At 54.5% G+C, this 27388-nt stretch overlaps 1 protein-coding gene across 2 annotated transcripts in view; it reads left to right on the top strand.

The window, feature by feature from the left end:
* The window catches only part of DAB2IP (DAB2 interacting protein), a 180792-nt gene that overhangs the window by 32416 nt on the left and 120988 nt on the right, over positions 1 to 27388 (top strand). The gene's annotated exons all lie outside the window — the stretch shown is intronic.

The following is a 27388-nucleotide window of genomic DNA, read 5'->3' as shown; positions in this document are numbered from 1 at the left end:
TCCGCTCAGATGGGTGGCTCCCACTCTGGTCGCCTGGGGTCAGCGGCTGGAGGAACTTACCAGAGCCACCCTCCCACTCTTCCCAGCTGGAAGAATAGTTGTCTGCTTCTACCTGTTCACCTTCCGGCTCCTTGGGACCCTAATGAAAATATGGGTTACTGGCTGTGTAACAAACACTGACCTTCCCCTCACCCCATAGAGTGGTTAAAAGTATGTGTGGCCTCTGAAGTTCCCCGGGTTCAGGACCAGGATTGACCAGCTGAGTGACTGAGCCACTCTTTGCTACCTTCCCATTTGTGAAATGGGATCACAGTACTAACCCCAGAGGGTTTTGGAGGTATCAGTGAAGTAGACAATGCAGGTCAGCCCCCTGGGCCTGGCATGTGAAAGGAACTCAATACTTGTATCTTTCGTGATTATAGTATCACTAGAGGCCCGGTGCACGAATTTGTGCACGGGTGGGGTCCCTAGGCCTGGCCAGTGATCAGGGCCATCTCGTCCAGTCCTGATCGGGGCCTGCCGGCTGGGGGGGAGGGCCAAGGGAGATTGGCCAGCCGCAGGAGGTTGGCTGTGGGAGCACACAGACCACTAGGAGGCAGCTCCTGCGTTAAGCGTCTGCCCCTTGGTGGTCAGTGTGCGTCATAGCGACTGGTCAACACGTCTTTCCGATCATAATGGTCACTTAGGCTTTTATATATATAGATTATTGCTCAGGGCCTCCGCCAGCCTCCCCAGGATAGGTACGGGCCCTCCAGTCGTATAACTTTTGCCTTCCCAGACTCTGCACCCTCCTGGCTTCTTGCATGCATCTCTGTGGATGCCTCCTGACCCTTTGATGGTTCTGTCCTTGGTGCCTCCTCTTCTCACCGACCAGCTCTCACCTGGGAGCCCCATTCATGCCCGGGGTGTCAATGACCCTTGGGCCTGAACTACTCCCAACCCTAATTATAAATCTCTTACCCTAATCCTTCCCCAAGTTCCAGATGGAGAAGCAAGCAATTCTCACCAGATGCTCTGAGGGCACAGCAACATGGAAGTCCTTTTCTTTCCACTAAAACTGCTTCCCCAATCCTGTTCATCTCTCCCTGTTCAACTTCCCTCTTTCAGGTGAAGGCTGCACTGGCCAGTCCCAGGGCCAGGGAACCCTAGTCTGGGGGTCACCCTCTTCTCCTTCCTCCCTCCTTTGTGCAAGACTGGTAGTTCCCTTTTGACACTGGCTCCTGGCTCCATCCCTGCCCCCACTCCACTTGGGTCAACCCAGCCCAGCCTCCTGTCACATTGCCTGTTTCCCCATCCCTCTCCCCTCTGCCCCAGGGGAGTGCTTCGAACCTTGGTCTGATGGGGTCGCTCCTCTGCTCAAGGGTCTTGAGGAGCTCCCTATTTTCTCGTATAGTCTGGGGGTCTCACGTTGATTTTCAGGGTCTTCCAAACTCTGGTAGAAGCCTCCTTGCCCACTCTTCCTTTCTCTGCACCCAGGAGCTCACCCAGCCGAATGCTCCATGGCCTCCCGCCTGTCCTGTTGCCATGCCGTTGTTCTTGAGGTTCCCCTGCCTGGAATGCCATCCCCTCAGCCCTGTGCCTGCCTGTCAAGATCCTACCCTTGTGTGATCAGAGGCACAAAGCCAGAGGACATGCTGGTGTCCATGCGGTCTAGCCCCCTGCCTCCAACCAGAAGTTCATGGCTGTTGGTGCTTCTTACCCTCCCTTGCCTTTTTGGAATGTTCCTTCCGTAGAATCTATAATATTTGCAGCTTGCTTGCTGGGCCTCAGCCCAGAAATCTCCGGAGTTTATAGGACAAGGGTGTGGCCTGACCAGGAGGGCAGCCTCTGCAGGGACAAAGTGGGTCTGGAGGGGCGGCCAGATGGGGACCTCCAGAACCTGGCACAGAGCTTGCTCTATTCCTTATAGTTCAGTACTTTGAAGGCCAAGTGGGTTTTGTCAGATGCATGGGGTCTAATGACTGAGAGCCCCCCACTGCCTGTGGGGGGCTCTGCTTCCCCACCTCTTTGTTGGGAGGTAACATTCCACTTCTCAGGACTTGGGCTGCCAGCAGATTGAGCAATGGTGTGGGTGAGAGCAAAACAGAAGTGGACAAACTAATAATTAACAGATGTCAATTGTTAATAGCTTAAAAATACCGCCAGCACCCCACCCTCCACCCCCAGGGGAGAGGAAACAGCATGGTCACTTGGCCTTAGAAGAGATTGATCCACAGCCAGCTTGGGACAGGTTTGGCAGAGAGAATGACAGGTACTGTGGGGTGTGTGGGTCAGGGGAGGGGTAAGTGCCATTGCCAAGGCCACTGGGCTTGGAATCACTTTGTCTCCCAGGGTTTTTCTTGGGGTGAGCACAGTGGCTGCTGAGTGAAAGGGGAAATTAGAGGGGAGCTTGGGAAGTGCCACGAATCTGTCCATGCCCTGGCCCCAGTGCACCCCGATCCAGGCCGCCATCTCTGTCCCAGGGACTGCAGGATGCTTCCAATTGGACTCACTGCTGTGTGTGCCCCCTGCAGCCTGTTCTCTAACCGGCAGCCAATGTGCCTGTGGTTTTTAATTCAATATGGATCCGGTGGAATTGCTCCCGGCTCGCACTGCTCTCTGGCTGGGCCTGCCCAGCGTATACCCCTTCCCTTCCTCACTGCCCTTCAGCCCCTCCTGCCTCTCCTTCAGCTCCTTTCATGAAGTTTTGTCCACCCCTGGACCTGGCCTGGATGGTTCCTTGGCCTGGACCCCTCACCTCCTTGGAAATTCCTGCTTCAGCTCGCACCTTCAGCGTCCCTCCTCTGGGACCACGTGTCTAACAGAGGGTGACCCTCCCCAGTTCATGTCTGCGTGGATACTTGATTTTTCCTTTATAGCATGCCTCAGTTTTAACTTATATGCTGTACATCCACACGGGTATGAGTTTTTTAATGCTTGCTTTTATGTGTTTCCACCGGACCGAACGCCCACGAGAGCAGGCTTCCTGTCTGGCTTTTCACTCTTAGTACCTGGCATCGTTTCTGGTACGTTGCAGGTCCCAGATAAATATTGGTCAGAGGAATGCATGGGTGAGCCAATGGAGGCCTCAGGAGAGGCCCAACCCTCAGCTGGGTGACCGCCATCTGGCTTTGCCCAGGACTCCCGGGATGTGGGACCTTCCATTTAGACCAGAACAGTTGCAGGGAAACCAGGCAAATGCCCCCCCTAGGGACTGGGTGTTGCAAGGTCTTAGTGCTGTTTAAGGCTCACAGCCTTAAGAAGTCCAGTGTGTGGGTGCCTGGGGTCGTGCACGTCCCTGGTAAAGGGAGTGGCCAGCTCTTCACCCCCACTTTGCAGATGAGGTAGGTTTGACACCCCCAAGTCAGCTCCAGAAGGCCACGCTTGGGTCCTTGCCCTGACTGCCCAGCTGGTCCCCACATGGATGAGTCGGTTTGGCTGCCGTCACAGAATGCCACCTGGGGGCTTCAACAGTGGAAATGTGTTTTCTCACCAGTTCTGGAGGCTCCAAGTCCAAGATCAAGGTGTTGGCAAGTTTGGTTTCCTCTGAGGCTTGTCTCCTTGGCCCATGGATGGCCACCCTCTTGCTGCCTCTTCACATGGTCCTCCTCTGTGCAAATGGCCCCCTGTGTCGTTGGCGTGTCCAGTTTCCTCTTCCCATAAGGACACTGGTCAGACTAGAGTAGGACCCACCCTAGTGGTCTCATTTTAACATAATCACCTCTTTAAAGACCTTATTTCCAAATACAGTTGCTTTTTGAGGGACTGGGGATTAGAACTTAACACATGAATTTGGGGGGAATACATTTCAGCCCACAGTACCACTTAGGCCTGAGTGACACCCCGCCCCCTCCCCCTAATATGACATCTAAGGTGTTGGTACCAGACAGGTGGAGCTTTACCTGGGGAAGAGGTCTCCTCTTCTTGGGGGTGGGGAACCCAAGGGTAATGTTTGAACTTTAAAGTTTTGCTCAGCCAGCATGGCTCAGTGGTTGAGTGTTGACCTAAGAACCAGGAGGTGAAGGTTTGATAACTGTTTAGGACATATGCCCGGGTTGCAGGCTCGATCGCCAGTGTGGGGCATGCAGGAGGCAGTCAATCCATGATTCTTTCTCATCATTGATGTTTCTATCTCTCTGTTCCTCTCTGAAACCAATAAATAAAAATTTAAGTTTTCTTTGCCTCTATAATGTTTGTATATTTCCTTTTCTTCCACATTTGTCTGTTCTCTCATCAAGGCCAGCTGGTTCCGTCTGGACTGCAGTTCCCAACCCCAGCCTCAAAGTTTGGGGGTGCCTCAGGCCCCATCCTGGTGCAACCAGCCCACTGCTCACCTCTGCCCTCTGACCCTGCTCCTCCTTACTTCATGACCCTGGCTCAGGTGTCTGTCCTCACTGAAGCAGCCCGTCCAGACAGGAGTCCATGGTTCCCAGCCGGGCTGCCCTGAGCAGGAGCTGGTCTCATTCCTGTGGCCCTGGGGCTAGCCAGCACCTGGCACATTGTAATATTCACAAAGGTTTATGGAAAGCAGAAAGGAAGGTCCGTGGAGCAGGCTGGGGAGGGCGCTGGAAGAGACTGTGTACAACCACATCAGGCTACACCACTTACCAGGTGAATCTGGACATGTCAGGGCACAGAGCAGGAGCTCTGAGCCTTAGTTTACTCATCTGTAAAATGGGGAGGTAATAATAACTGTTTCCTGGGATTGTTGAGAACGTGAGATGAGAGGAACTTATTTGAAACATTCAGCAGGATGCCAGGCATGTACTACGTGCTCCATAGGGTTGATTCTGTTACGTGGGGTTCATCGGCTTCCATAACAGACCTTCCTGGGAAGCTCTGAGGCTCATTGTTTCCTGCCCCATCAAACGCATGGTTGTGGGGCTTCCGGAGAAGGGGCCCCTCTGTGATGTGTCTGCATCCCTCACCTCCTCTAGGCTCAGCTGTTCCTGTTTGTCATGATAAGAATGAGCCCTTACAGGTATGGCCCTTTCCTGGGTCCTCCCTCATGACCACTCAGCATCTTTTCAACACCCCTGTCATTCTTTCCCCCCATTTTGCAGAGGAGGAAGCGGAGGCTCAGAGGGGTAAAGTTATTTGCCCTGGGTCACACAGCAGGTAGCCGCAGCGCCACTCTGCTGCCTCCAGAATGCCTGGTCTCTGAGTCCCCCCGGGGTGCTAAAGTTTGGGTGTGGGCTAAGGGAGGGCAGAATAAAAATGAACCTTTTTGCCTTTTTTTCCTTCTTTTTTTGTGTATGTTATGGCTGCTCTGAACTCTGAGCTGCCACTCCCTGAGGCCACCAGAAGCAGGGGGCCTGGAGCGAATCTGACCTGCCGCCCATGAGATACAACCTGTCTGGTGCCTGTTTGTTTTGCACTGTGAGTTAGTTACCTACAGTTAACAGTCAGGAGGCTTTTCCATTAACATCTGGTAGCTGCTCCGGGAATGGGATCATCTGGCCATCCTGGCCTGCTTTCCAGAGGCACCTCAGTGGGCCGTGGCATGCGTGCTCCATTTAGCCTGGCCAGCTTGTTCCGCTCATTCCCTTCCCTTCCTGGCTCACACTGGCATTTGCGTTCTTGAATCCTGAGTGGGGTGAGTGACAGGGCTGGGGCTCACATCGGGTGTGCTCCAAGGGCAGGCAGAATCATAATTCAAGGCAAAATGAGTGGCCCCAGAGATGTTCAGACAGTGCTTGGGGCTTTTAGAGATAGTAATGTGGACCAATATCACCCAATAAATTAATAAAAAATAGTAATATGTTCAGAAGGGCTTCTATGGACTGGCACATGGTTCATGAGCTCCTGCTCTGTGCCAGGCACTGGCTAACCCTGGAGGCTACAAAGAGTATTTGGGACACAGACTGTCCTCAGAGAGCCTGCATTTCAGGGGGTGGGGGTACATGGCATCACTTTCAGGGAGAATGATGCTTGAACAGGTACAGGAGCGTGCAGAGGCATTCCAGGCAGAGGAAATCGCGTGAGCAGAGGTTCCAAGCTGGGACCTCAGCGGGTTCCCAGTTGGAGCTTTAGTTGGGGGCCCTCGCTTCGTGCCCCTCCCCATGGGGAGCCGGGCTGGGGCTTAGGATGTGCCTGAGAATGAGGAAGGCGCAGAGAGAGGCAACCTGGAGCAGCGCTGATTTTGGAGGACAAAGTTCTGTGTGTCTTTGATTCCTAAAGGCTTTTAATCTGTTCTTTTTTAAAAATAGATTTTATTTTTTAGAGTAGTTTCAGATTCACAGCAAAACTGAGCAGGGAATACAGAGAGTTCCCATATACTTCCTGCTTCCCCACACGCACACCCTCCCCATCAACATCCCGCACTGTGATCTGCTTCCTAGTATGTAAACACAGCATATTCCATGACTTAAGATTAGACATTTCCAAAGGGTATGCAGTCTCTCTCCTTTCTTGCCCCCCACTCAACACACACACACATACACACACACACACACACACACACACACACACACACACATATATACAACACGCACATACACACTATGCACACACATACACACAAAACAAACATACAAACACAGAAGCACACACATACACACATGTATAAACACACACGAATACACACATGCATACATAAAAATATACACACAAGCATATATACACACAGAACACACACAAACACACACAAATACACATACACACACTCCCCAGAGTAACCACTGTTTGTTTGTTTGTTTATTCATATTTAAATCCTCACCTGAGGATATGCTTATTGATTTTAGAAAGGGGAAAGGAGAGAGAGAGGGAGAGAAAGAAACATCAGTGTGAGAGAGGACATTGATTGGTTGCCTTCCAAAGGTTCCTCAACCAGACATCAAACTCGCAACCTAGGTTTGTGCATTGACCAGGAATCGAACCCCCAACCTGTCAGTATATGGGACCACATTTCAACCAACCGAGCCACACTGGCCAGGGCATCACTGATTATTTTTTAGAAGAATATGTGAGAACCTGTTTCCATGCTCCCAGGGAGCTATCCGTCTGAGGGTCGTCCCACATGCCCTGCAGTCACCTGGTGGTGTACACGTCAGGACCCGTGTCTTCACCCCCTCCTGCAGTGTGGCCACCAGGACTGCGTTTTCAGAGGGCACTGTAATGTACTCGCCAGGCTCCCGTGATGGACATGAGGACTGTTTACAGTTTTTCTTCCTGCAAACGGGGTGTGTAAACATCCTTGCAAACCTGTTCTGCATGCTTGTGAGAGTTTGAGGGACAGGATGTTGAAGGAGAACATATGAATTAAAAATGGACATTTTATGGATTTTAATTTTTCATATACGTGGCTGAGTTGCTGCTCTTCACGAAAGTTGTGGCGGTTTCTGCTCTGCCTACTGTGGGTGAGAGTTGATGTGGTCATGAACTTCTCCAATATCAAGAGCGGGACTGAGCCCAGCCGGCATGAGTCAGTGGTTGAGCGTCTATCTATGTAGGACCCAGGAGGCCATGGTTTGATTCCTGATTCATGCCCTGGTTGTGGGCTCGATCCCCAGTGTGGGGTGTGCAGGCAAGTAGCCAATCAATGAGTCTCATCATTGATGTTTCTCTCTCTCTCCCTCTCCCTTCCTCTCTGAAATCAATAAAAATATTTAAAAAAATAACTGGGCTGAGCTAGGGCTGGGGTAGGTTTGGGGTGGACTTCAAGAGGCAGCCAAAGTGGGGGGACTCAGGAGGCATTTGGAGTGTGTTTTTCTCAGGGCACTTCTGTGCCCTCATGTACCTATGAATCCTCAGGAAATCCATGACTCTGTTTAACAGTTTTTAAAAATCATTTATTCTGTAACTTGCCTGCTCTTGCTCAGTAAGATATCTTGGAAAGGGTTTCCTAGTCACACGTGGACCCCTACCTTGCGATTTCTGTCTGCTGTTTCTGCAGTTGCCGGTGCAGCGCTTGATTTAACCACCCTCCGTGGGTTCTGAGGCCCGCACGGTGTTCCAGGGAGCACCCCGGGGGCCTCATCCGGCTCAGGTGCCAGCATCCCTTTGTCCAGAGAAGGCACATTTATTCGGAAAGTGGTTATTCCTGCCATGAGCTCAGAGCAGAAGTCATGGTTTTACCTTGGCTTTGAATTCAGGTCTAGCTCCGCTCTGGGTTCTTCTTGAGTAACATGCGGGTCCAGCCCATGCAATGCCAATTCCTAGCCCCCTTAGCTCTCCTGGTTGACTCGTCAGTGGGTCCCCATCGGATGATCCTGGGGGAGCTGTCCTCTGCCTGTGTGTGAGTAGGCCTGCCTCTGGGGGAAGGTTGGCCTCGGGCCTGGCTCACTCTTTCACCTGCCAGAATGATTTTCTTCATCTTTCCTTCTGGAAGAGCCCCCGTGGTGTCTCTGGGTCTGGCTGGAGGTATGGTAGTGGGGGATGATGAGGAAAAGACTCATTCAGTCTCTACCCACAGGCAATGCTAGTGGCCATGCCTGGTGCTAAGAGCTAGGAGGCACTGGAAGAAAAGGCTTCCTGGAAGAGGTGGTGCTAGAGACAGTGAGGTTTAGAGATGGTCTCTGGACTCTGAGGGAGCCCCTGGGCAGCGGGAGGGGCAGGGGCAGGAAAGGGAGGAAGGGGTGTGTGGAGGAGCCTGGCTAAACCTCCTTTAGAGTGACTCTCTGGCCACCTGTGGTTGCAGGGAGGACCACTGCTGGGGTGGGGAGGGGGCCAAAAAGATGCTAATGGAGAGATCTGGAGCCAGATAAACTAGGCTCAAACCCTGGCTCTGTCAGTTTCCAGCTGTGCCTCCTTGGGCCAATCACTTAACCTCTCTGAGCCTCAGTTACTTTGTCTGTAAAATGGGATCATAATAGTGCCTTGATTAGAGGGCTGGCAGGAGTGTTGCCTGAGCTCTTGCCTGGACGCTGGTCGGCACAGACCTGCACAAAGTAACTGGTATGGGTACCGTGCAGGTGACTCCATCACCTGGGCATGGGATGATGACTAGAGTTGGCAGTGGGGTCCGGGTGAGGCCAGAGACACGTCCTGTGTGGAGCTCATAGGTAATGGTCTCATGCTTGTGAAGGTGACCAAGATGGCAATGTTGAGTCCCTTTTCCTCCCAGGTCCCACCCTCCCTGGGGAGCACTACTTGGGGGCCCTGACTCAAAAAAGCAATCCCTTTAGGGACAGCAGGTAGGTCAGGAGCCTTTGGGGGCAGAACCCAGGTTGAAGGTGGCCCTGGGGGCAGGGGAGGGGGAAAGCCCAGACTGCTGGTGCCAGAGGGAGGCCTGGGTTGACAGCAGCCGCCAGACATGGTGCTGCACTCAGAAAACGTGGCCAGAGATGCTCTCCGAGCAGCCTTTGGGCGCGGCCTCGTGGCGCCCTTTCTTTCTTGGTAATTAATGGTGTGTTTGACCCTCTTGAGAGGGCCGTGGTGGGTACAGCAGGGTGGCTGGGCGGGCGCCGGGCAGACAGTGAGTCCACTCCAGCCTTCCGTGGCCATTTATCACCTGTCAGGCCTGCTCTTTGGGGACATAAAACAAGTTCTCTGGGTGGCTGCCAAGGGCCTGAGGCCCTGAGCTGGGCTGTCTGGGGCACAGTGTCTCCAAGGGGTTGTCCTCCAGGGGGCCGTGCCAAGGCTGTCCCCCTGAGGGGCTGAGGGGCAGGGGTTTGGTTCCTCCGTGATCTGACTGCGGCAGGTGGGTGGAGACCGAGACGCCCAGAAGGTTAGGGACACGCCAGGCAGCACACAGACAGAACCTGGGTTCCGGGGCCAACCCTGCTCTTTTCCCTTAAGCCCCCGCCTCTAAGCCAGGGCTTCTTAACCAGGAGCCCCGAGTCTCTGTGGAATCCAGCCTCCAAGAACTTGGACAGGAAAAAAAAATGGCATCTTTCTCTTCACAAACCTCTAATCACAATTGCAAATTGTAATTCTTTCAGTTGCAAATGTAGGTGACTAACCACAGTGGCATTAGCTGTTCTATGATTTTGTGGAAATCACAGACACTATCATACCATAGCGTAGTTTTGTGGGTATCTTGAAGTATTCAAACTAGGTCTTGTTATTTAAGGCATAAATACAGAAGCACATGTACAGGGTGTACCCAAAACATGTATGTGCACTTTAACAGCTGGTAGCTCAATTGATGTTCCTTTCTTCTCAGCCAGACTAAGCTTTGAACAAAGGAGATTCACCCTAAAATGCTACTGGAAGTTTGAAAACGCGGATGAAGTACAAACACTGCCGTTATAGTCATTCAAAGTGTGTATACATTTTTTGGGGGACACCCTATATTGCTGTAAATGTTTTTTTAAAGTGTTTTGATAACCGTATTTCAATGTAATCGGTTTCCTTTGTAATCCTTGGTATTTTATTTTCTACATTTAAAAATATTTTCCCGAAGGAGGTCTTAGGCCTTATCAGAGGCCGGGGGTCCATGGCACCAAGAAAAGTAAAGGACTCGCAGGCTGGGGGCTCTCACTCACAGGGTCGAGGTGTCCTGTCCTCAGTAACTGATGTCTGCACTGAATCAGCTCCGTGTCCTCAGCTGTGGGCTGGGCCCGGAGAGGGCTGGGAGGGCGGGGGGTTTGAGAAGGAGCGCCTGCCCTCCTGGGGCCCTGGGCTGGTTGGAAATGTGTGTGTGTGTGTGCGGGGGGGGGGGGGGGGGGGGCGGACCCATACACATACAGCTTCCACACTGGGGTGCATGGGGGAGACCCTTCCCAGGAGCTGACATTGGAAAACCCATGCAAGTGCTGGCACAGTCCTGTGAGGGGCCAGTGCTGTTGGGGCTCTGAGGAGGGAGAAGGCACTTCTACGGCAGGGACCGGATCCTTGGACCGGCTTCGTGGAGGGAAGTGGCACTGGATTTGGGACTTAGAACTTGGAAGGGGGAGACATGGGGGAAAGCACGGCAGGCCCAGGCACCACATGAGCAAAGGCATGGAGACCAGAAGGCTGGGGCACACGCTATGAACGTGGAGGAGGGGATGGCAGAGAACACAGAGGGGAGGGTGGGTGAGAGCCCTGAATGCGTGGCAAAGAAGCGGGCACCTTCTGTCAGCCCAGAGCAGCAGGGTTCTCGGGACGAGCGCTGGTGCTCAGGTTTGGGTTCCAGGACAGGCCTGGCTGCTGGTTGGAGGGACATCTGGAGGGGATGGGACTGGAGGCTGGCTGGCCAGCGAAGAAACAGCCATCCGAGGAGGGACGTGGAGACCTGAACTGAGCCCACGTTGGGGGTCCTCATCGGACCAGAAAGGAGAGTCACCCAGAGTGGAATGATGGGTTGGGAGGTCCACGAGACCTCAGGCGCTGGAGTCTGAACGGCAGGGTGTGAATCCCGGCTCTGGGGGTCATTAGCTGCATGTCGATTATACTCGCCAGGTTTATTTGCTCACCTGAAACACGGTGATAACAGCACCCACCCGGCAGGGTGGTTGGGAGCCAGAGATGCGACGATGCATTTAGAGCTCAGCACAGGGTCTGGCACAGAGTAAGTGGTGGCCACGCCACAGCGATAACTGCTTTAATCGCCAGGAATAAAACAGGGTCCTGGGGGTGCATTGGAAGGGAGGGGCTGCAGGGAAAAGAGAGGCCAAGTCTGAGGTTTCAGATCTGGGAGGGGTGCTCAGAGAGAGGGACATTAGGAGCTCCTCTTGGTTTCCAAGTCCCAGAGCAGGGAGGGTTGAGACCAGCATCCTGCTGTGAGCCCAGAGCGCTTGCTGAGCAGAAATATTCCCGGTGGGGTGGGGGGCGAGGGAGAAAGGCAGGATCTTCAAACCTGGGGCCTGCTCCCACTGGGACTGAGCCCCTGGCGCCCTGGGTTTCCATCTTAACCTCCCACCCTCAGCCGGTCCCTGACTGCGGCTCCCACCCCCAACGTGGCTTTCTACCCGCCCAGGTCCAGGGCTCCCGCTTTAACTGCGAGCGATTGCAGTGTTCTGGGCAGTGGGAGCCACTGCCGGAAAATAAATTTGCCATGTTTTGTAGAGCATACGGAAGCATATTGGGGCGGGGGGGGGGGGGCCTTAATCTTCTTAATAAATCGTTCTCAGATTGTACACTATTAAACCCCCGGAAAATTCATGAGCACGCTGGGAATAGAGACCTCGTCGGGAAGGTTTGACACAAACAACACAATAAACGCAGCTTCTAAATTGGGTCAGGGAAGCCTCCGAGGCCCAGAGAGAGGACATTCCCGCTCGCTCGGCCCTCCCCAGGCCTATAAATTAATCATGCACACAAAGGGGCCTTGTCCTCTCTTGTCAGAGCCAGGGGTGGTGTCTGTGCCCACTGACCCACCCCCACTCCCCCCTCGGCTGCAAACAGAGCGGCTGGTGAGGCATTTCAGCTTCCGTGCTTTGTAATTCCTGTGTCTCCAAAGCAAGGTGGGTGTCCATTTCAGCAAGAGAGATGTAGGTTAGATAGGGGGAAGAACTTCCTGGCAGAGGGTGGGGTGGTGTGAAATCCCGGAACGGGCTGCTCAGGGAACTTGAGGAGACTCCTTTCTTTGGGGCTTTTAAGACCTGGCAGGCTCTATCCCTCTCTGGCACTCGCGGGCCACTGCCCCGTGACAGCAGGGACCAGAACAGATGTTGCCCCATGGTCTGGTCTCAGGAACCAGCTTGGAAAGTGCCTCTTTCTGGGCCATCTTAGGAAATTTATTACCTGCCTGGCTTAAGCCAATTGGACATGGGGCCAGTATCCTCTCAGCCCAAGCCCCTCACCATGGTCTAACCACGTAGCATTTGGAAAAGGGAAGTCAGTTACGATTCTCTGTGGTTCCCAGGTTACTGCTAATCCTCAGCAGGTTCCCTCCCTTCCCTGCTGCTCTCAGCCTGTTGGAATCCTACTCAAAAGCCTGGCCTGGATGCCACCTCCTCGGTGAAGCCTGCCTTGATGCCCCCCTGCCCTGTCAGTCAGAATCAGTTACCCCCTCCTTGTGCTTCCTCTGCTTAGGCCCCTGTTGGTGTGTTCCTGTGGGAGTTCATGTGTCCCCACAGACTGTCAGGTCCCTGAGGACAGGGACTGTGCTGGAGTCCCCTTGGGCCCACACAGTGTCCCTCCCAGGACTGTGCCAGGACTTGCATGGGTTTCCAATGCCAGCTCCTGGGAAGTGTCCCCCGTGCACCCCAGTGTGGAAGCTGAAGAGCCTGGCTTCTCAATGCCAGCTATGGGAATCCTGGGCTCTTGAGCTGTGAGTAGAGCAGTCACGGGGGAGGCGCGGGAGGCTGGCCCCAGCTGGCCCTGTCTTTACTCCCTCAGTTCTGACACTTCACAAATCTTTATTCTTTTATTTATTTATTTATTTATTTTTTTGAGCCTGCTTAAAGCCTGCTGATTCTGCAGGTCTTTGAGGGAGGTGAAATGGTCCCCGGGTGTACACAAGAGGCCCCACTCCTGAGATGCCATGTTTTGAGGAGTCCCCTTGCACATGGAGACCAGCCCAGCCTAGCACAAGCCTGGGCAGGTGCAGCCTCTGAGCAGTCTGCACAGGGTGACGTGTGGGTCTGAGACTGGGCGGACAGTGGGGGTGAAGTTCACCTAAGGGAAGGGAATGAGGCCTAGTGATCCAGCCTCGGGGCAGGCATGGAAAGGAAGCGGGTGGTGGGACAGAAAAAGGCAGTGGCCAGCCTGGTTGGTCAGTTGGGGAGCCCTCTCTGGGCCTACCTCTGGCCCCAGCCCCCAGCCTTGGCTAGGCTGGGAAGAAGCTGTTTCCCCACCCCCACCCCCACCCCTACCCCCATCCCCACCTCAGGGACTGGGCTGCTCCCTACTCACTTGGGCCTCCGAGGTGCTCTCAGCCTCCTGGCCAGCCGGTGGGCCCCCAGGTGTGTCAGTGGCTCTGTGTGTGTGTGTGTGTGTGTGTGTGTGTGTGTGTTGGGGAAGCTGGTGCTGGTGAGGTGACTGCATCGTGGAATGCTGGCTATGGTGTGAAGCTGGCCAGACCGGGGCAGTCAATGCCGCCTGAGGTCAGCAGGTGGAGAAAGAGAGCCATGAGACCCATGGGGTCAAGGAGGCTTTGGGCTGCTCATTGGATGCCACGAATTCAGTGCTTAAAAGTAATCCCGCACTTCAGAGTTTTCCAAGCTCTTTCAGATCCACAAACTCACGCCAGTCCCCGATGACCTGGGAGGAAGCGCATTCCATCTTTATTGGACCAGGGGAACATCGTGTTCTAGAGAAACCTGTGAAGGACCTTTGGCTCCCTGCTGGGAGACCAGCTGGAGCACTGGTCTCGGCTGTAGGTTCTGCGCGATCTCCCGGGGACCTGCTTGGACATGGAGTGAGGGAGGATTGGCTTTGCTGTCTGGATGCCCTGCCCTCAGGGAAGACCGTCTGGGAGAAAGGTTAGGATGTGGGTGAATAGACACAGTGGAGGAGAGAGGAGCTCTGATGAGGTTGGGGTGAGGGGAGGGCATCACCAGGGCCTTCCTGTGGGGTACTTTGGAGCAAAGCAGAGAGAGTGGGACACGGGGGTGGAGGCCATCCAAACACAGGGCACTTGTGAGTGAAGACAAGACAGTGGGAAGCAGACTTAGGCGCAACCAGCTTGCAAAGCCCACTCAGCCTGAGCATCTCCTGCGGGCTGGGCAGTCACGTTTGAGGAAGCTGCTGTGGAGGACCCTGTGTGCTGTCTCGGGTCCAGAAGTCATTTGAGGGCAAACTGTGGCTGCACCAGCCCCCTGTCTGTACCCCCAGAGGTCCCCTCTCCCCTCCTAGCCTGGCCTGCTCTGTCCTCTTTCTCCTGGCCAGACCTCCTGCTCCAACCCACTTTTTTATTCTCCCTTTAGCATCAAGAAGAGAGAAACTTGCTTCTTAAGATGGCAAAGTGACTGAGGAGAGGACAACAGTCAAAGGAAGAGAGGTGGTTGCCATGGAAACTAGAAAGTAGAAGCAGAAACTTTCAGGAGCAGGAGGGGAGGAAGCAGGCTGAGGGCCGAGGGGAGGGTTGGCCTGACCCAGGCTGGCCTGGAATAAGCCCTCCGCCCAGCACCCCTGCCAGAGGGAGCAGGTGGGCCGCCTGGTTGCTCCCCAGCCTGGGTGTGAGGTGCCTGGCAGCAGAGTGAGGTCAGCAGCTTGTGGTCTGAGGAGGAGCTGGTGAGTTCTGCCCAGATCCCTGCACGGTGTGGAGCCACGGTCACACTTTGCCAGGAGCAGTGCAGGGATTTGTTCCCTGCAGGTCTTTGCACGATGTCTCATCCACTGTTCTAACACGCAGCAATGACGTGGCCCAGGACTGGACAGTTTACACAGCAGCTTCCCACGAGCTGCCTCATGCAAGTCCCGTGATGGTCCTGGGAGGGACAGAGTGGGGAGATGAGGCCCAGAGAGATTAAGGGACTTGCCCCAGGTCATACAGCTGAGGACCACCAGGGTGGGAGTGCAACCCCTGGGCTGTCAGACCCTGCAGCCCTGAGCTCCCCCTGGTTCCCTGCTACTGTTGATTTGTGAGTGCGTAGCTCTGCCTGGAGCTGTGCCCTCCCTGTAGCCTGTGGAGCCTTCTCATCCCTCACTCTATAGGACTTCCTTTGGGCACGGCCGTTACTTCCCGTACAACCCTAGGGAAGTTGCTTCTCTCTGAGGCTTGATTTCTCCATCTGTAAAATGGGCATAACAGTACCTCCTGCCTTGAAAAGTGGCTGTGAGGATGCCGTGAGACAATTCAAATCCAGTACTAGGCACAGTGCCTGGCACAGAGGACACCCTCAGAAATCTCCTTCACCACATTTGACCCTCACAAGCACCCAGTGGGATAAGCAGGGCTGGGGTGCAACCTCCCTGTAGTGCAGAGAAGTGAAACAGGTCTGATGAGTTCCTGCCTCGACCCGGGGAGTTGGAGAGGTAAGATCATGGCTGTGGAGCCTCTGGAAAGCAGAGGCTGCACGGGAAGCACCAGAGTCTCCAGCCCTAAAGCCGACCACCAGGACCCCAGGGGGCACCAGGCATCTCAGCCTCCACTCTTTCTGCCAGGCTTCGCTGCCAGAGGGAGTGGGGAGGGGAGAGGAGTTGGGCCCCTGCCCAGTCAGCCCTGCATGTGAGGCTCGGACCTGCTCACAGGTTTGGTCTGAAAGGGGCCCTCAGAATCCCACGTGGCCTCGTGGGCCTGCTCCTGAGTTGGAGCCAAGCCTTAGATTTCTCCTGGGAGAGGCCCAGGGAGCCAAATGTATTATTAAATGGCAGAAAGGCAGCACGCTGCATGTGAAAGATAATGGGGGACATTTATTGGATGGACTATAAATCATAGAATGAAAAGCACTGAAACCTGCAGGGAGGAACATTAATAAGTCTTGAGCTGTGGCTTGTTTGGGGTGGGGGGAGAGGGCATTTTGCCCCATTTTGCTGTGAGCCCAGGAGCTTCAAGATGCAGGGAGGCCCAGCGGTCTGAGGACTGCAGTGTACATTCACGTAGGTTGTGCTCTCCCCCAAACACGACTGTGACGCCCCCCTCCCTCCTCTTGATTAGCGGCAGCCTGTTGACAGCCTCAGGCTGGGCACAGGGGTTATGATGGTGAGCCAGACAGAAAGGACCCAACCCTTGTGGGTAGGGGGGAGCAGTGTGCCAGGAGAGAAAGATATGAGATGAATCATCAAAAAAATAGATCTCATATAACAGCCAGAAACTGGTAACAAGTGTCCATTAAAAAAAAAGATATCATTGCACAATGTGATGGGTTCCCTGGAGGAAAGGTGCAGGGAGCCTAGAGAGAATGATACGGGGAAGCTGTGGGTTGGGGGAGCAGAGGGGGGATGCAGTGAGTTTGGGAGAAGGGGGCGGTTTCTCTGGAAAAGAAGAGTGAGTGGGAGTCAGCCAGGTGGCTTGGGAGAACCCTAGGGACAGAGATGAGCCAGAAAAGTGTCCAAAGACTAGCGAGGCCAGGAGGGCTGGCACAGAGGGCTGTTTGTAAACGCTTACTTTGGCTGCTTTGTGGAAAACAGACTCAGGGGACAAGAGTGGATTTGGGGGAACCAGTTAGGGGGCTGTGGGAGTCCCCAAGGCTAGAGATGGCAGTGACCTGCATCCAGGTAATGATGGTGGAGATAGAGATGGACAGACAGACTCCAGCTAGAATTTGGAATTAGCAATAATCTGTTCACAGAGGGGGTTCAGCGTCTAGGAAGCACACCCCAAGTCCTGTCCTAGAAGTGGGAACTGTGGGAACAAAGACATAAGAGAGAGAAGTGGAGGCGGGGGGGGGGGGGGCGGCTGGGACCAGTGTGGCTGAAGAAAGGGTAGGTGTAGAGAGTGATGAGAGGGGAGGTCGGGGCGGGGGCTGGGTCACTACCGCGGGCTGGGACTGGGAGCCAAGGCTTGGGCTTTATTGCTACAGGACACTCTTTTTTACAAACGGCTCTGTCTTCTTGGCACCTGGAAAGGGGCTGGCAGGTTAATTACCTGGGACAGGTGAGGGGAGCCCATTTGTGGCAGCACGGGCCCCCCAGGGCCACCATTAGGAGCCAGGCTGTACGAGACCAAGTCCTGTCTCTGCCACAATCGCCGTTGTGTGCTGTGAAATGGGGCAGTCACAGTGTCTGCCTCCTCAGGTTGTTATAAGGACGCGCTGAGTTCATTCTGCCTGGCAGAGAGGAAGTACTGTACGGGGGTTCGTAACCACGTCCTGTGTGACCTCGGGCAGGGCTCTCCCCTTCCGGGGCCTCGGTCCCTCCTGGATGGTCTGGGCACACACTGTGGGTGAAGGCTCTCTAGTCTCCATTGTGCCAGCAGTGTTGAGAGTGCGTCCCCAAGCTGGCAGCATCACTTCAGATGGGACCGGGTCCCTCCCAGTCCTGTAAGGAGACACCAGGCCTATCGGGGCTGTAAGGGGATATTTTCATCAGCCCAGGATGCAGTGAGGTCACAGGGCACAGGGACCGAGACAAAGGGGACCAGTCAGGGCTGCTGTCCGGCCTGAGCTAACCCGCTGGACCCCAGGATCTAGACTGTGTTGGGGAGCCTGGGGAGGGAGGGGAAGCTGGGCGTCACTCTGGAACGGGACCTGGGCGAACTGGGTGTTCTCCATCCATTCTGAGCCCGGTTTACCCATCTACACTGTGAGGTTTGAAATCCTGCATTTTAACATGCTCCCTGGGGGACACAAGTGTCTTAATGCCTGAGAACTGGGGTTCTGGGCCATCCCCTTTACACCAGTGGGAGCAGGGACCCAGAGGGGGTGTGGAAGACACCCAAGTCACTCAGTAGGCTGGGACCCAGTGCCATGCCTCCCTGGGACCCACGGGGGGCAGGCACAGCCCTGGGAGCCCTGGAGGCTTGGGCCTCCCCAACCAGGCTAGTGCTCCCCACCACAACACCTGGGCCAAGAAAGACTTTGTCCTGGGCCCCCACAGCCCAGCAGGGGGCAGCACCTGCCAGCACCTCCTGAGGGCTCCAGGCTGCTCCTAGGGCCTGTGCCTGGGCCTGGCGGAGAGTGGGAAGGCAGGTCTGTGCTTGTGTGGGGGCCTGTATAGGGGTGTATATAAGGGAGGGGGCACCAGGAGGACACAGGAAGCATGAGGACAGAGAAAGGTCCAGAAAATTCTAAAGCCACCTTGCAGCTTCTTGGGGCAGATGCCAGAGAGGGAGAGGAGAAGGCCATAGTGACAGAGAGGCTGTGTAGAGGCCTCTGTAACCCAGGCTGCTTCCCCAGGGGTCTTGATAGGACTAGGATCAGTCAGAGTCCCACCCATGTCCCCTAGGCTTTCTACTAAAGGTGGCTGGGAGAGATGTGGGGGTGGGGCTGAAGCCCAGACTCCAGCCCTGACTGCCCTACTGGCTCCCCTTGTTGTGCCTGTAATAGCTTCATCTGCTGCTGGAAACAGAGGGAGGACCCAGGGTGTGTCTGGGTGACCTTGACCAAGTCCCAAGCCCTGGAGCCCTGGTTGAGGGTGGGATGACTGCTAGATCTCTCAAGGCCTCTGCAATGCTTAGATGTGGGAAAGCAGCTTCACTTTCAGACTTTCTGAGGACAGGGACCAGTTTGGTAATGAGCCCCCTGTCATCAGAGGTATGCCAGACAAGGCTGAGTGAATTTTACTTAAGCCTTTGCCTGTGGTCCTGGACCATCCCTCCATATCCTGACTGTCTTTCTCTGTTAATTTTAACACTAGGAGAGCCACACCTGGGTAAAGGGACAAGTCCCCAGCTATGGGGGGGAGCCTGGCTGCACATTTCCAGGATGACCTTGAACTTGTTTTCCTTGGCCCCAAACTTTCAGCTACTTCCTGTACAAGCAGGCGCAGAAATTCTAGGGCCCCAGCCCTTCCTCCTCCCCCTGGTGGAATTTCCAGACAAAGTGCTGTTCCCAGGGTGGGGGCAGGGCCAGCATTGTTCTGGTGCTCAAAAGGAGTTGAGGGGTGACATATTGCAGAAGCTACGTTTAATGCTCACCTACACAACCTTAGAATGCCAGCTATGGGCTGGGTGGGATCTCCAGGAAAAGTCAGTAAATTCAAAATCATGGCTGTGGCACAGGCTGCCCCTCCTTTAACACCTGCTGTGGCTCCCATGTATGTTCTGGACTGGGCATAGAGACACTGAGTGTCAGTGCCAGAGGGTCGGAAAACCCACCCAGGCCAACCCCACTTCACAAGAGGGGAAGTTGGAGCTGTGAATGGGAGGGGACTTGTTCAAAGGCATTTCTTCATCCATTCATTAATTCCGTGCCAGTGCCTGCATAGAGTCGGCACTTACAGCCTGCCTCTTGACCAACCTCAGGCTGCTTCTTGAAAGTCAACTCGGCAGCCTGCTGTCTACATACGTGTCTTGCAGAGGAAAGCGCAGGGCCGGAGACGTGAAGTCCTTTGCCGCTGGTCCCACAGCTGCCCTTCTTGAAAAATAATGGGGGCTTTGAGCCCAGCTTCCTTCATTCACCTCATTCATCAAATGTTTATTGAGTACTGTTCTATGCACGGGGGATATGGCTATGACAGGCCTAACAAGGCCCCTGCCCTCATTAAAGTTTGGGGGAAGACAATTAGTGAACAACTGAATACACAGATAAGATAGTTTCAGGAAGTGATAAGTTGAAGAAAATAAAACAGGGCAATGGGATAGGGCCGTGGTCGGCAAACTGCGGCTTGCGAGCCACATGCGGTTGTTTGGCCCCGTGAGTGTGGCTCTTCCACAAAATACCACGGCCTGGGCGAGTCTCTTTTGAAGAAGTGGCATTAGAAGTTTAAGTTTAAAAAATTTGGCTCTCAAAAGAAATGTCAATCGTTGTACTGTTGATATTTGGCTCTGTTGACTAATGAGTTTGCCGACCACTGGGGGTTGGGGCAGAGGCACTTGAGATAAGGTGGCCAGGGAAGGCCTTGGAGGGTGTGATATTTGAGCTGAGGCCTGAGTGACAGGGAGGCGCTGACCATCTGAAGACCTGGGGTTAGTGTGTGAGGCACAGGGACAGCAAATGCAGAGGCCCTGAGGTGAAACTACATTTGGCAATGTTAAGGATTGGCAGGATCGGCTGAGTCTAGAACCATCTTAGCCAGTGGCTCGCTGGCAAGCTCTTTTAAGAAATTGGATTCCTTGGCCCGATCCACTAAGATTTGGATTTGGTGATGCTGGGGAATCTATTTCTGAACCCTCACGTGTAGATCCTGGGCATCCAGACTTATCCCACTCCTGCAGGCCTGCGTCACAGAGCCAGCCCCTCCTCTCCTAGTTGCAGAGTGAGGATCAGGGAGGGTTGTGACTTATTCAAAGTCCTGCAGCCAGGCCTGGAGCTCAGATCCTCTGCCTCCCAAGCCAGGGTTCCTTCCTTACCACTTTACTTCTCCTCTTCTGGAGGGGCTGCCTTAGTCTCACCCCCACTTGGATCTATCTCCTCATCTCTTCTCCACAGTCTCACTCTTCACACAGCCTGCAGTCTGCTCCCCAGGGGCCACTCCATCCTCTGCTCCAACCACACAGTTCTACCTACTCTCTCAGCTGGCTGTCCTGCTGTCTCCCCCTCTTCTCTGCTCTTTACCCATGCAACTCCGACTCAGCCGTCTAGCTCAATGCCACTGTCTCTTCCTCCAGAAAGCCTTCCGGGACTTCTCCCTCTCCTGAATTTCCTCAGTGTGGACTTCAGATCAGAGGAGCTCAGCCACTCTTCCCAAATGCTGCTGCCATCTCTCTCAGTCAGTCTTACTGGAGCCTGCTTTGGGCTGGCATCTGTGCTGACCAGCTCTGGCTGTCCTGCTCTCAAGGAGCCCACAGACTAGTGGGAAAAGAAATGGCCTGGATGGGGCAGATGTTGACCAGTTTATACACAGGGCTTTGATTCACTATGCTATTTGATCTTCCACAACCTTACAAAATATTAGTATCTACATGCCTGTTGTATAGTTGAGGAAACAGAGGCACAGAGAGGTGAAGTCACTAATCTGTGGTCACACAGCCATGGTGCTGGCTCCTGACTGTGAATCTTACACTCTCTCAGCTTCCTTCCTAGGAGCTGGCTACTGGATCTGTTTATCTGTCCTCCTCAGAGGGATCTGCTGGGATTGAATAAGGCCCATCCCCCTGGGACCTAGGCCAGTGCCAGCCATGAAATGGTTCACAGATGACCAGGCAGGCCTGCCTGGGAAGGAAGGGGCTCTCTGACCTCACACTGGGACCATATGTCACCCCCTCTGGTGGTTCAGTAGGCGTGGAGCTGCCTTCGCCCCTCAACTGGAAGGGGAGGAAGAAGCCTGGAGACTTGAAGTCCCTGTCCCAGGCCCGGGTGGGAGGAGGAAGGCGGTGGGTCCACCTGGAGCTTGGCAGTGTTTCTGGGTCAGGGCAGGGAGAGGAAGTACATGAAGAGAGTAGCTCCAGGCCTGGCCATCTGGGCTGAAATGCCGGCTGCTAGTGTGGGGGTGCAGAGGGAGGGGCCAGGCTGGGGCCTGGAGACTGGATCCCAGCCTCCTCCAGCCACAGGATTGGAGTCTCCAGCTTTGGGCGTAGCTGGCCTGGAGAGGAAGCTCAGGGTACCTGTGGGCAGACTGTATTAGGTGTTCCAAGAGGGGTGGTCCAGGCCTTTGAGGGAGGAAAGCAGGTCTTGGCATCTGTTTGGGACTAACCCTCCGCTCCCATGTGTGACCTCAGGCAAACCACTGCATGTCCTAGCCTTAGTGCCAGGTGCAGGGAGCCATGCTCTGCACGCTGGGTGGGAGGGGAGGACTGGAGAGTTGATGCCGCATCCCCAGCTTGTCAGGCATCAGGCAGGGTCCTCCAGGCACATGGCCATCTGAAGGGCCTCAGCTTCCCCAGTCCACTATCTACTCTGACCGTCTGGATTTTATGACAGGCTGTTGACATCCACAAGGGAGATGTATGTCCCCTTTTCTGGACAGAGGGAAATTTCTAGATCCTGATGGAATCCATGGAGGCGGGCAGGGCAGAGATAGCACGTCTCTGAGGCCCAGAGATGCCAAAGCGCCCAAAGAAACACAGTGACCCTGCCGAGTGGCCTTCTGCCCCTGTTAGAGCCCTGGCCTCACCCAAGGCCTCACCCTCAGCCCAGGTTTGGGTGACTTGATTTAAAAATAATTTTTTTAAATTGATTTCAGAGAGGAAGGGAGAGAGAGATAGAAACATCAATGATGAGAGAGAATCATTGATTGGCTGCCTCCTGCACACCCCACACCGGGGATCGAGTCTGCAACCCAGGCATGTGCCTTGATGGGGAATCGAACTAGGACCTCCTGGTTCATAGATTGACGCTCAGCCACTGAGCAGCCGGGCTGGGTGACTTGATTTAAAAAACACTCACACGCCCAGAGGCTCTGTCTGTGTGTGTTGAAATGTCCACGCTTGATTGATTCCCCAGTTCCACCTCTGTTCGGGGGCACAGAGCCATCCAAGCCCCAGCTGGATGTCATTAAACTCCTTGGTGGCTTTAGAGAGGAAGCCCCTGGGGGTGGGGATGGGGCTGTGGAGGCAGTGCCTTGAGTGCGACCTCACAGGGCTTGTCTGCACCTTCTGCTCTGTGGAGTGAGGCCCCGTTCCAGCCTCCTCCATCTACTGAATGAAGGTCCTACTCCTGGTCTGGCCTCATTCCCGGATGAATGGTGGACTCAGGAAGCTGTCATTGCCTGCCAGATGGGCCACCTCCCAGGGCAGAGGCCCATGACCTTAACCATGATTGATCCTGCAGCGTCCCCACTCATACCCCTGCCCAGAGTTCCAGCTACTCCAAGGTTGAGATCGGCCTAGGAGGCGGATGTATGCAGGACTGCCTGGCTGGGGACTTCCTGGTCACCACTGCCCACCTTGTCCTGACAGGAAACCTGACAGGTCTGAGTCCTCCGGACACCCATTGTGTGGGGCCTGGTGTGGGCTCTAGTGTTTCCCCTGTTAGGACGTCAGTCCCTCTTCACCTCCTCCTGGTCCTGGTCAAAGCTGTGTCTTAAGGAAAGTTCCAGGCTGTTGCCCTTCCTCCATCTCTGCATTCAATCCTGTTTCAACCTTAAGACTTTTCTCTTTCCACCCTGCCTGGGTTCACATCCCGACTCTTAGTGCACGCTGTGTGACCATAGGGAACTTACTTGCCCTCTCTGTGCCTCCAATATTTTGTGTAAAATGAACATGGTAACCATCTGCCTCATAAAATGCTACAGACAGGGTCTAGCACACAGTACAGGGCGAATGAAAGTTATTAGTATTAAATTCAAACTTCACCCCCACACAAACCTTCGGAGGCCAAACTTGTAACCTTCCTATGTTAGCAGTCTTGCACTTCTGTGGTCCCCTCCAGGCATGATCATCTCTCCTCCCTGGGGGAAGTCTCGTGTTAGATAACAGACGCTTGTTGCTCTTTCTTTCCTCCTTCCCTTCTGCTTTGTGCTCAGTTGAAGAAATGGGTGATCTACCCTAATACTGGAGGAGAAACTTTTCTTTATGGGCAATTTAAGTCTTTTCAAAGGTAATTCTGGCAGTGGGCCTTTTGCTCCCTCCTCACTGGCTGTCAACCTAACACCCCCAGTGAGATGTGAGACTGCCCTGGGCTGGCCCCCACCCCTGCATCGGGTGCCCCTCCTGACCCAGCCCTGGCCCGGCCTATGGTTTACCTGGACTTCTAGCCCCATTCTCAGGCCACCCACCACCTCCTTCCCAGCAGGGTGTAATTCTCCTCCAGACACCCGCATGCTGCTGGTTCTCTGTCCAGAGGGAAATTGTGTGTGTCCATTCCTCCCTGATCTTCTCCTGTGTCCTCATTATTCAAACCGACTGGTGGGGTGTGGAGGGCTTGGGGACTGTCTCTTGTTGCGGCTCAGACTTCTTTAATAAGAGGATGTTTGAGCGGGGGTCCTGAGCGATACAGAGGAGCTCACCAGGTGGGTGCCGAAGGGACAGTTTAGTGACTTACAGAGCGAAGGCTGGAGGCGGGATGAGCATGGGACCTTTGGAGGCCTAGAGCGGAGAGATCAGGTTGGGTGGATGGGGGTGGGTACAGGGGAGCTAGGTCCTTTTTGGTGCTGTGGGAGTTCACTTTTGGAGGCTTTGGAGGGTCAGTGAAGGTGGTCATTGGGGTCGGGTCAGATCTGATTTAGCCTGAATAATTCCAGGCCCCACCCAGACCTACTGAATCAAGAGTCAAAAATACACATTTGTAATGAGCTGGGGTGATTTGGAGGCTCAGGCTTGTGAAGGTTGCAACCTTGACCACCCCCCCCCCCCAAAGCAGTACTCGGGGGAGATGTGAGCTGGGCCTATTCTAGACCCCCCCCCCCCCCCGAAGGCAAGAGCACTGATAGACTATATCAGTCCTGCCCCCCACCCTCCACCCCTCCACCGCTAATGGATCAGCTCGGCTTGGCAGGGGTCTGTAGCAGAAGTAGTGGTATGGAGGGGCAGTCTCCCGTGCCCCTCCTCCAGTCTAGGCAGTCTCCGGAAGGGGGGCTGCTTCTGTTTAAAGGGAGGAGGCCACAGGGGCAGCGGGAGGGGGTGGGTGGCTTGTTCCACAGCAGGATTGATTCCAGATGCTCTGTTGGGCTTGCAGGGAGAGCCTTTGTCTGCCTGCCTGCCCGGGGGGTCCTGAGCCAGGAGGAGGGGCAGGGAGCCCAGGCCCCTCTCTCCTAGCTCCTGCCCTGCCCCCTTCCTGCTCAGCACCCCACCTGGGACCTACTTGGTACCCATCGTATGGAGATGTCCAGCTTAGGCGGTTGGGAATGCACACCCCATCCCAAGGCCTGAAGCTTCCACTTCGTTAGCTGACCCTCTTCCCTCCACAAGGCAGATAGGTTGCGGAGGGAGCGGGGCGGTCCATAGCTTCTCCTTGTAGGCAGGGAAACTGGGGCACAGAGAAGGACTTGAGAAACCCAAGTTGAAGGAGAGAGACCATAACAGACTGTTGGAGCCCAACTGTATTTACAGATGAGTTCTTGAGTTCCTGGCTACTTCCCCCCTCCCTCCACACACACATACCTAAATCTGCTTGTTGGGGGGGGGCCAGGCCAGGAGCACTTGTCCCAACCACTGTTCAGCCAGCTGGCAGGAAGGCGAGACCCTGGCTGATGGGGGATTTCTGCTCTGGGACAGAAAGTGGTCCAGCTGAACTCCAGGCCCTGAGCAGAGAAGACTGTTGCCCCTAGGAAGGAAGACCGAGCTAGACTTCCTGGGGATCCTCCACCCACTCAGCACTGTGGCCCTAGCAGTGGAGGTTATTCATTCCCGGAGATACAAGGGTGGGCAGGTGGCTGCGGAGCCCCACCGGAGTGCGAAGCTCAGGGTTGGGGAGGAAGATGAGGACTCACACTTGGACTGAGGGCTTGGGTCCAACTCTTCCCAGGAGCCTCTGCACTTATCAAAGATGCTCCTTGCAATGTCTACTATTGAGAATAAGCCAGAAGCAATGCTTAACTCAAAGGGGACTAATGGGTTGCAAGCCCTGTGGTTTTCCATCTTCCCCAGGGATTGACCAGTACGCTGGGGAGAGAAGCCAGGGGAGCGGATAGCTTTGGATAACCCTGTGTGGGCTTTGAGGAGCTATATACCTCCTGCCCCTCCCCCCTGGGTCCTGGGAAGGCGCCTGGCTTCCAGCTGTGATCCCAGCTTCTCCTGACCTGGGGGCCCTCCCCATGACTGAGGTAGCAAGGAAGGGGGCTCCCTTGTGAGGTGCAAAACCCGGCCTGGATTCCTGCCCAGACTGCCCGGCCCCCTCTACTGCCCCACCTTTTCAGCTAGCTGTTCTGGAGGAGGACTTCTAGAGCGCTTTAGGCACCCACATGGGACTCTCCCACAAACTCACCCCTAAGACGGTGTGTTGGGAGCCCTGGGCTAAGACCACTTGCCTTTGTTACTTTTCCCTGTGACTGAGGCAGGTCAAACCTTTCAATCAAGGCCTCATTTTCCCTTTCTGTACTTGAGGGGGATAGAGCTCAGGCAGGTGATTGTCTGAATAATTTAAAGGATAAATGCAGCTGTGCAGGTTAGGGAGCGCTGGAGAGAGAGAGGCCACGCAGGGCCAGGATAGTCAGGGAAGGCTAGAGGAGGTGGGCCCTAGGATGGACTTTGGCCAGACAGAGTAAAGCCAGTGTTGGGAGTAGGGCAATGAGGAGTGAGAAGTAGGGGAGAGTGGTTGTGGGGGCTGGAGGGTGGTTTGGTTGGGGCCAGGTAGTGGGAGGGTGGTCGGCAAACGGCGGCTCGCGAGCCACATGCGGCTCTTTGGCCCCTTGAGTGTGGCTCTTCCACAAAATACCACGTGCGGGCACGCACGTACAGTGCGATTGAAACTTCATGGCGCATGCGCAGAAGTCGGTTTTCGGCTCTCAAAAGAAATTTCAATCGTTGTACTGTTGGTATTTGGCTCTGTTGACTAATGAGTTGGCCGACCACTGCTCTAATAACCAAGGGAAGTTGTTTGGACTTGTTGCTTTTGGACACTGGGGAGCCATGGAAGGTTCTTGAGCTGGGGAGTAAGTGGCATGGAGAAAGCTTTTCAGCAAAAGACTAGAGCTAGTTGGCATCCTCCCTTCTCCCAGCCTCGGTTTCCTGGCCCTGCAGTTGGGTAAGCGTTGTTTTGCCCTGCCCGCAGGCCTGCCAGAGCTGCAGTAAATGCCAGTGGGAGGAGACTTCACAGCATCTGTGGGGTTTTATTTGGGGCCGGTCTAGATCAAATGAAGGCAAAACCTGCTGGATACACATTATGTTTTCTCTACTCTTGGTGTGTTGGAAATAGTTACCATGATGTTAATTACATTAAGAAAGTGTATCAAACGGGATAGTTTTTAAAATGTAAAGACTGCGGCCAATACCGGTTTGGCTCAGTGGATAGAGCGTCAGCCTGCGGACTGAAGGGTCCCGGGTTCGATTCCGGTCAAGGGCACATAACTTGGTTGCGGGCACATCCCCAGTAGGAGGTGTGCAAGAGGCAGCTGATCGATGTTTCTCTCTCATGATGTTTCTAGCTCTCTATCCCTCTTCCTTCCTCTCTGTAAAAAATCAATAAAATATTAAAAAAAAAATGTAAGGACTGCGTGAAGGGAAGTCTTTTTAACCTGGGGC

The sequence above is a fragment of the Plecotus auritus genome (assembly GCF_963455305.1).
Source record: "Plecotus auritus genome assembly, chromosome: 5".
NCBI classification, from domain to species: domain Eukaryota; kingdom Metazoa; phylum Chordata; class Mammalia; order Chiroptera; family Vespertilionidae; genus Plecotus; species Plecotus auritus.
The sequence above is the reverse complement of the archived record's forward strand: the minus strand, read 5'-3'. Positions and strand labels throughout refer to the sequence as shown.